Below are 8,422 nucleotides of genomic sequence, written 5' to 3' on the forward strand. Positions count from 1 at the left end.
CCTGGCAAACTTGTGTGCGAGGGAACCTTCCTTTCCTTTTTGAGAAAAAGAAAGAAGAGAAAATAAAGATATGGAGCCTTACGGCTCGTTATTGCTTACCGGGGGTAGGCGCTGCACAAAGTGTCAGATAACGCATGCAAAGATAGTAGAAAGCATGAAATTGACAAGATGTGCGGAGCACATGAGCTTTACTTATGCACGGGTTCTGCGCCCGGCTTTGTACAAAGGATTACATGCAACATCGGCAATACTTGTACAAAAGGTGGTTGCCGGAACAGGTTCCGGCAACCGCGCCTTACGGGTAAAACTTACGAAGATGCTCAATATTCTAGGAGTTGCTCACTGGAATGCCATCTTTGGTCTCAAGGCAGACAGCGCCAGGCCTAGTGACTCGTTTCACCCGGTAAGGGCCTTCCCACTTTGGCGTCAACTTGTTGGAATTCTTGGCGGACTGAACGCGCCGAAGAACAAGGCCGCCTTCCTCGAAACTTCTGGCATTAACTCTGCGGCTATGGTAGCGGCGCAAAGCTTGCTGGTATCGAGCAGCTCGTACAGCAGCCTGAAGACGGTCCTCCTCAAGGAGCAGCGTGTCATCTTGTCGCAGCTGCTCTTGCTCAAGCTCATCGTAAGCGAGCACTCGAGGTGATCCATATACGAGTTCTGTGGGGAGAACTGTGTCTGCTCCATAGACTAGAGCTAAAGGTGTCTGGCCAGTGGCTCGATTCGGCATCGTCCTGATCGACCAAAGAACCACCGGCAGCTCCTCAATCCAGTTCTTTCCGCACTTGTGTAGCCTGTCGAAAGTCCTGGTCTTGAGTCCGCGCAGCACTTCAGCATTCGCCCTCTCCGCTTGACGGTTACTTCTCGGATGAGCAACAGAAGCGAAGCAGACCTTCGCGCCAAGATCTTGGACGTACTGCATGAAGGTGCGGCTCGTAAATTGTGTGTCGTTGTCGGTGATGATCCTGTTAGGGATCCCGAAACGGCAAACAATCGACCTGAAGAACTTGACTGCTGAATGTGCTGTCACCTTCCTCACTGGTTCCACTTCTGGCCACTTTGTGAACTTGTCGATTGCAACGTACAAGTACTCAAAGCCCCCGACAGCTCGGGGAAAGGGGCCGAGGATGTCGAGCCCCCAGACCGAAAATGGCCAGGATAAAGGGATCGTCTGGAGAGCTTGAGCTGGCTGGTGTATCTACTTGGAATGGAACTGGCACGCTTCACACTTGGTTACTTGTGCAGTCGCATCCTGGAGGGCCGTCGGCCAAAAGAAATCTTGCCGGAATGCTTTGCCGGCAAGTGCTCTTGCGCCAATGTGGTGACCACATATGCCTCCATGTATCTCTGCCAACAGCTCTTGTCCATCTTCCCGGTGGATACACTTCAATTTCACACCGTTGAGTCTTCTTCTGTATAGTGTGTTGTCGACAAACTGGTACATACTTGACTGTCGGGCTACTCTTTCCGCTTCTTCTTGCTCTTCGGGAAGTTCTCCTGTCTGAAGGAAATGGACAATCTGCTGTGCCCATGCTGGAGCTTGCGGCTCGACAACAAGGACTAAAGGCACATCTGCTGCTGTGGGAACATCCACTTCTACGGAGAGAACTTGTGGCTCAACCGGAGCTTGATGTTCCCCGGCAAGCTTGCCGGAGCAAAACTTGTCGGGAGCGTCTGCTTCAACGGAACAAGCCCTAGGGCTCGCCGGAGCAGACTCCTCCTCAGCACCCTTGGTGTTGATTTTGATGACCTTCTTGGCGGTGGCTTCGGGGAGCTCTGCTGGAAAATAGTCACCAGAAATCAACTTTCTCTTCTTGCTCTGTCCAGTCAATGGCGTTACAGATGGTTGAGTCAGCTTGAGCACAAAGATCCCTGGTTCCACAGGTAACTTAAGTGCTGCGCACTTTGACAGGCCATCGGCAATGTCGTTCTGAGCTCTTGGAACATGCTCCATCTGTAGGCCGTCAAAGTGTTGTTCTAGCTTTCTCACTTCATCAACGTAAGCTTCCATCAACGAACTCTGATAATTCTTGTTCACTTGGCGGACGACAAGCTGGGAGTCACCCCTGACAATGAGCTTCTTGATCCCAAGGTCTGCCGCGATCCTGAGTCTGGCAAGCAATCCTTCATACTCTGCAGTATTGTTAGTTGCTTGCTCCTTGGGAAAGTGCATCTGGACTACGTACTTGAGGTGCTCTCCGATGGGTGCAACAAGTAGCACGCCCGAACCGGCGCCTTGCAGCGAGAACGCACCATCAAAGTACATCAGCCACTCTTTGCTTGCTTCCTTGATGGGAATGCTCGTTTCTGGAATTTCTTCATCTTGTGTTGGCGTCCATTCTGCTATGAACTCTGCCAATGCTCTGCTTTTGATTGTTGAAGTGCTTTCAAATTTGAGGCCAAAGCTTGACAGTTCCAGTGCCCACTCGACAATCCTGCCTATTGCTTCTGGATTTTGCAGTATCCTCTTCAGCGGAAAACGAGTGACGACTGTGATCTCATGTGCTTGGAAGTAATGGCGCAGCTTTCTTGAGGCCATGAGAAGGCCGAAAAACAATGTCTGCACACTAGAGTACCTTGACCTAGCCCCCTGCTGAAGGGAACTGACAAAGTAAACTGGGCGCTGCACCATTCTTTTCTGCATATTCTCACGCGCCTGCGCAGATCCATCTTTGTCGGGACCAGAGCTTGCCGGTGAAGTCCCCTGCTTGTCGCTGGATGCATCTGCCGTGGTTGCTGTCTCATCATCCGCCTCCCTTTCCGCTACTAACGCAGCACTAACCACTTGATTGGTTGCCGCTATATACAGCAGCAACTTCTCTTGTGGCTTAGGTGCGACAAGTGTTGGAGTGGAGGACAGGTATCTCTTTAAGTCCTGCAGCGCAGCTTCCGCTTGCGGAGTCCATTTCATTGGACCTGCCTTTTTCAATATTTTGAAAAACGGCAGGGCGCGCTCAGCAGACCTAGAGATAAACCTGCTGAGAGCAGCCACACAACCAGAAAGTCTTCGTACATCCTTGACGCGCTTTGGTGCTTCAGTCTGCTCAATGGCCTTGATCTTGTCGGGATTGGCTTCAATTCCTCGCTGAGACACGAAGAACCCGAGAAGCTTGCCAGAGGGGACTCCAAACACACACTTCTCGGGGTTAAGCTTGAGGTTGATCTTGCGCAGATTTGCAAAGGTTTCGTCTAAGTCTTGAATCAGAGTCGCCTTGTCCTTGCTCTTGACCACTATGTCATCCATGTAGGCTTCCACATTTCTGTGTATTTGCGGCCCAAAAGCGTCGTGGACTACCCTTGCAAATGTTGAACCAACATTCTTTAAACCAAAAGGCATCCGTACGAAACAGTATGTGCCACATGGGGTGATGAATGCGGTCTTCTCCTCATCCTCTTCTGCCATGAAGATCTGATGGTATCCTGAGTATGCATCAAGAAATGAAAGCAAGTCACATCCGGCCGTGGAGTCAACAATCTGGAGCAAGGGAAATGGGTCTTTGGGACAAGCTTTATTGACATCAGTAAAGTCGATACAAAGCCTCCATTTCCCGTTTGCCTTACGCACGACTACAGGATTGGCCAACCACGTAGGATGGAGCACTCCTCTGACAAGGCCTGCTGCTTCCAATTTCTTGATTTCTTCAGCAATGAATTCTTGGCGCTCCACTACCTGTTTCCTGACTTTCTGCTTGACGGGCCGCGCATGAGGACAGACGACAAGATGGTGCTCGATTACTTTCCTGGGAACACCGGGGATGTCAGACGGTTGCCACGAAACACGTCGACATTCGCCCGCAGGAAAGCAACGAGCGCGCTTTCCTATTTAGGGTCAAGAGTGGCACTGATGGTGAAGGTACCACCAGTGCCATCCTCCTTGGCGGACACCTTTTGGTTTCTGGTGGAGCTGCCATTGTCTTCCTACACTTCCCGGTGGAGCTCGATGGTGCGTCCTCGACGGTAGCGCAGCACTCCGAAGAGGTGCGCTTGCCGGAGTGTGCATCAGAACTCTTGCCGGACTTGGTATTCTTCTTCGCCCCGGGAGCTTCAACGGCAAGTGACTTGCGATCTGTTGCAGCTGCTGCTTCCCGGTAGATCTTGTCGGCGCAGATAAGAGCATCCTTCTTGTCGCCAGGGACAGAGATGACACTTATCAGGCCTGGCATCTTCAGTATGTGGTATGCATAGTGAGAGGCTGCCATGAATTTGGCGAGCGCTGGACGGCCGAGTATCCCATTGTAAGGCAATGGAAAGTCAGCGACGTCAAAAGTGACCCTCTCAGTCCTGAAGTTCAACTCGCTGCCAAATGTTACCGGCAACATGATCTTTCCCTTCGGCTTGCTCCTTCCCGGATTGATTCCTTGGAACGTGCCGGTCTCTTCGAGCTCGCCATCAGGGATGTGGAGTTTCTGGAGTACCGTGGAGGAGATCAGGTTCAAGCCGGCCCCGCCGTCTACTAGCATCTTAGTGACCTTGAGGTTGCGGATAGTTGGTGAAACCAACATCGGCAAGCACCCGACCGCAGTTATGCGATCAGGGTGGTCCTCAATATCAAAGATGATAGGCGTGCTAGACCATTTCAGAGGCTTGCGTGACTCGATGGGTGGTTCTGCCGCATTGACTTCCCACACCCACTGCTTGAGCTGGCGGTGTGAAGTATGCAGAGAAGCACCGCCGTCAACACACAGGACCTCTGTGGCTTTCTGGAACTCCTGCTCATCGGTCTCGTCATCATCCATATCTTCATCGTCGTCGTCATCTTCATCCTTGTCGCGGCCGCGGGGAGGTCTGTCACCTTGCCGCTGCTTGGCCTTGCCGCAGCGTCCTCCTCGGCCGGGACATTTCTTGCCGGCTCCTCCAGCACCTTCCTGGGCTTTCTCCTTGTCGCGTCGCTCGTATTCAGCTTTTTGCTGTTCGACAAGCTGTTCGACCTTCTTGCAGCTCTGGAGGTCATGGCCCTTGGTGCGGTGGATCTTGCAGTACTGCTTGTTGGTGCCGTCCTACTTGTCGGCGACCGCCACAGCCTCCTTGCCGGAGCTACCAGCTTTGGCTTTCTTGGCGCCACCTCCATTGCCGGACTTCTCAATGACTAGCACATCTTTGCCTTTCTTCTTCATGTTGTTCCGCCGCCGGTTTTTCTTTGCCGGGGCAGTCTCCTCACTATCAGATCCTCCTGCTCCTACATTCTCTCCGGGGAGTTTCCTCCCTTCCTCAGCGTGTGCACACTTGTTGGCCAGGGCATATAGCTCACTGACGTCTCTGATCTTGCACATCGCCATCTCCTCCCGCACCTTGCGGTTTCGCACGTTCTGATGGAACGCGCTGATTACCGCGGCAGGGTGGACATCTGGGATGTTGTGCTGTACACGGCTGAATCTCTGGATGTATTTGCGCAGGGGCTCTCCTTCCTTCTGGGAGAGCAGATGAAGGTCACTTTCTTGGCCATGAGGCTTGTGGCCGCCCGTAAAGGCGCCGACAAACTGATGGCATAGGTCTGCCCAGGAGGATATGGAGTTGTCCGGCAAGTGCATGAGCCAGGATCTGACATTGGGTTTGAGTACCAGCGGGAAGTAGTTGGCAAGGATCTTGTCGTCCCCTCCCCCGGCAACTTGCACCGCGATGGTGTAGATGCTGAGGAACTCCGACGGATGCGACTTGCCGTCGTACTTCTCTGGCACGCCTGGCTTGAAATTCTTCGCACTGGGCCACTGGACTTGCCGCAGCTCACGAGTGAACGCAGGGCATCCTACCGCGTACGGCAAGTCGCCTGGTTCCCCTGGCGCATGCATGTCGACAGAGGGCCCATCGCGCTGGTCTGATTGACGCCGCGCTTCTCTTCGGCGCTCGATGCGAGTACGAGCGTCTTCTTGCTGTCATTCGTGAAGAACTTGGCGCTGATCGCGGCGAGCTCGTGGATCCGATGATGCGGTGGAGTCGCTATCGAGGTGGATCCGGCGAGTCGGCGATCTTGGCCTTCGGGGGGGAGAGTGCATGGTGGTTGCACCCCCACCGGTTTCGTCGCCACCGGCTCGTGCCTGGAAGTCCTGCCGCGGCAGCGACGCACTCGGCTGCCACGGAGTGTCGCCGTTGGCGAAGCCGATGAGACTCTGAATGGTGGCCCTCCATTGATCGATCTTGTCTTCCGCTGGAGGGTAATCCAGGAGCAGTTGAGCTCGCGCCAAAGCTTCTACTGGAGTGGTGGGTGGCAGTGGCGAGCGGTGCGAGGAGCGGGATATGCTCGGACTTCTAACTATGTTAGAAGGAGTAGTATCCCATCCAGGCGATCGTGTCCCGCTCGTGCCAGCATTTTGGCGTGCATGCTGGTCTTGAGCACCCCGAGATCCACCAGCTCGATCTTGGTCCAACAAACGTATGGTACTGCGAATACCATGACGCAGTCGGTCCTACGCCTCCTGAGAGGGGCGCGGAACATGTACGGACGCCGAGGACTGTGCAGCCTTGTCCTTGGACCTGGCAGCGTCGTGAGCTCCCTCGTCAATGTCCGTTCTTCCGCCGGCATCTACCCCACCACCCGCTTGCTCCGGTGATGGTGGGATCGACGTGGACGGAACAGCTGCCGCCGAAGTGTTCTTCTTCGGTGGCATGTCCATGAAGAAGATGAAGATCTAGCTCGTGTGAACGCCGGATCAGGTTCACACAACCTCGATGCCCCCTACCTGGCGCACCAAAGATGTCGGGGAAGCTGATCCATGAACACCTATGGTGACCGGCGGACCGGGCCCCTTTCGGTTCAGCGGGGGGCGGAGATCGCACGAAGAGCGGATCGAGGCGAAGCACACGAGCAGTTTACCCAGCTTCGGAGCTCTCCGGAGAGATAATACTCCTACTACTGCTTGTCTGATTGTATTGAGTTCTTGCTCGGTAGCGATGAGTGCTATAGTACACACGAGCTGCTAACGAGACCGAGCGTGAGTGTTTTCTGGCTTCGAACCGAACCCCTTCTACGTTGCGCATGGGCCTCCTTTTATATGCTCAAGGGGTCACCGACAGGTGGCAACGCAGACAAGGGTAAAAATGGAAAAGGGAATTGCGGTTGGTACAGCTACCTGAACAGTGTATCCTACCTAACCCTGACGGTAGGGGACAAAGGCATTGAATGCCCGTCTGCGTCGCCCAAATAGTGCAAAAAGGACCGTCAGGGACGCCACCGCTTGCCACGATGGCGATCTTGTCAGCGTCGCTTGCCACCTCGCACCGCTGGCTGCACAGCCTCTCGCCACGCGCGCCTGGAAGGACCCCAGGGCGACACGTTGGTGGATGTGCTGGAGCGTGGGTACAGAGTGGTAGCCTGCCGCGGCAAGTGCCTTGCCGCGGCCGTTGTCTTGCCGCGTCCGGAATCTTGTCGCTCACCGGGCCTTGCCGGGACGCATGGCGCGTCACGAGAAGTTCCTTGGGATGCCTTGGTTGGCCTTCCCGGCAAGCTCCTCTTGCCGGGGCCTTGTCTCCTTGGCTTGAATACTTTGTTCTTGAATGGCTCAAAAGGAACCATGAAGGACCTTGGCGGTCACCCGCAAGCCTTGCCGCGGGGCGCTGCAACTGGCCGTGCACAAGTTCGGGATACTAGGGTACCCCTACTCTAGTACACCGACAGTCGGGTTGTTATATTATCTTGTCATCTGTATTCCCTCCTTGCTTTCGACTAACGTACACGCTTCGGCATGGCCTTCATACCAGGGGCTGTATTTGGCCCCGCAAATTCCTAAAAGTCCGAACACCTATAGGGAACTCTTCGGTGTCCCGGATACTGCACTATATGCATCGGCTCCGAATCATTTCTTTGGTCTATAGTTGGGTTGCCCGGTTCCTGTGTTTGCCACCTTACGTTTCGCAAGATCGGCTAAGGTAGTAAAGGGAGAACTTCTGCGATTGTATTTCTGGTTCGTTCGATTAAGTACCTCAGTAGAGGAAGCCGAAAACTGACGGTCATGATATGCGAGAGTGGGTCATCGATCCGGTGACTTAGTTTTACACTAGAAATCATTCATGATGCATGTCGTGTTATACAAATGGCTGGGCTTCGACCAGCCATGTTACAAAGGCACCGTAATCCGGATTTCCGTTCATGCAATAGCGGCTAGTACTTAGCCCCACCAATGGACTCTTATGGCTAAATGAAAGTAATAAAGCCGCATAGTCTATTGCCTAGTTCACCTCGCAAGAAGCCTCCAATATTGGACCAAGACGTTGGATAAAGTGTGGACATGCGTTCCCCAACACCCCTGTAATACTTACACGGGGGCAGAAGACGACGACTGGTAAACTTTCAGACTTAAAACTTAAACGGCCAAACAGGAGGATAAGCTAACATAATAAAAAAGCGTAAGCATAAATATTTCACATTATGAGTTCATTACATGGTTCTTACAAACCGGACTCCACTACTCCAATATGATATCCTTTGAGC

This window comes from Triticum aestivum, chromosome 4B (genome assembly GCF_018294505.1).
Source record: "Triticum aestivum cultivar Chinese Spring chromosome 4B, IWGSC CS RefSeq v2.1, whole genome shotgun sequence".
NCBI classification, from domain to species: Eukaryota; Viridiplantae; Streptophyta; class Magnoliopsida; order Poales; family Poaceae; genus Triticum; species Triticum aestivum.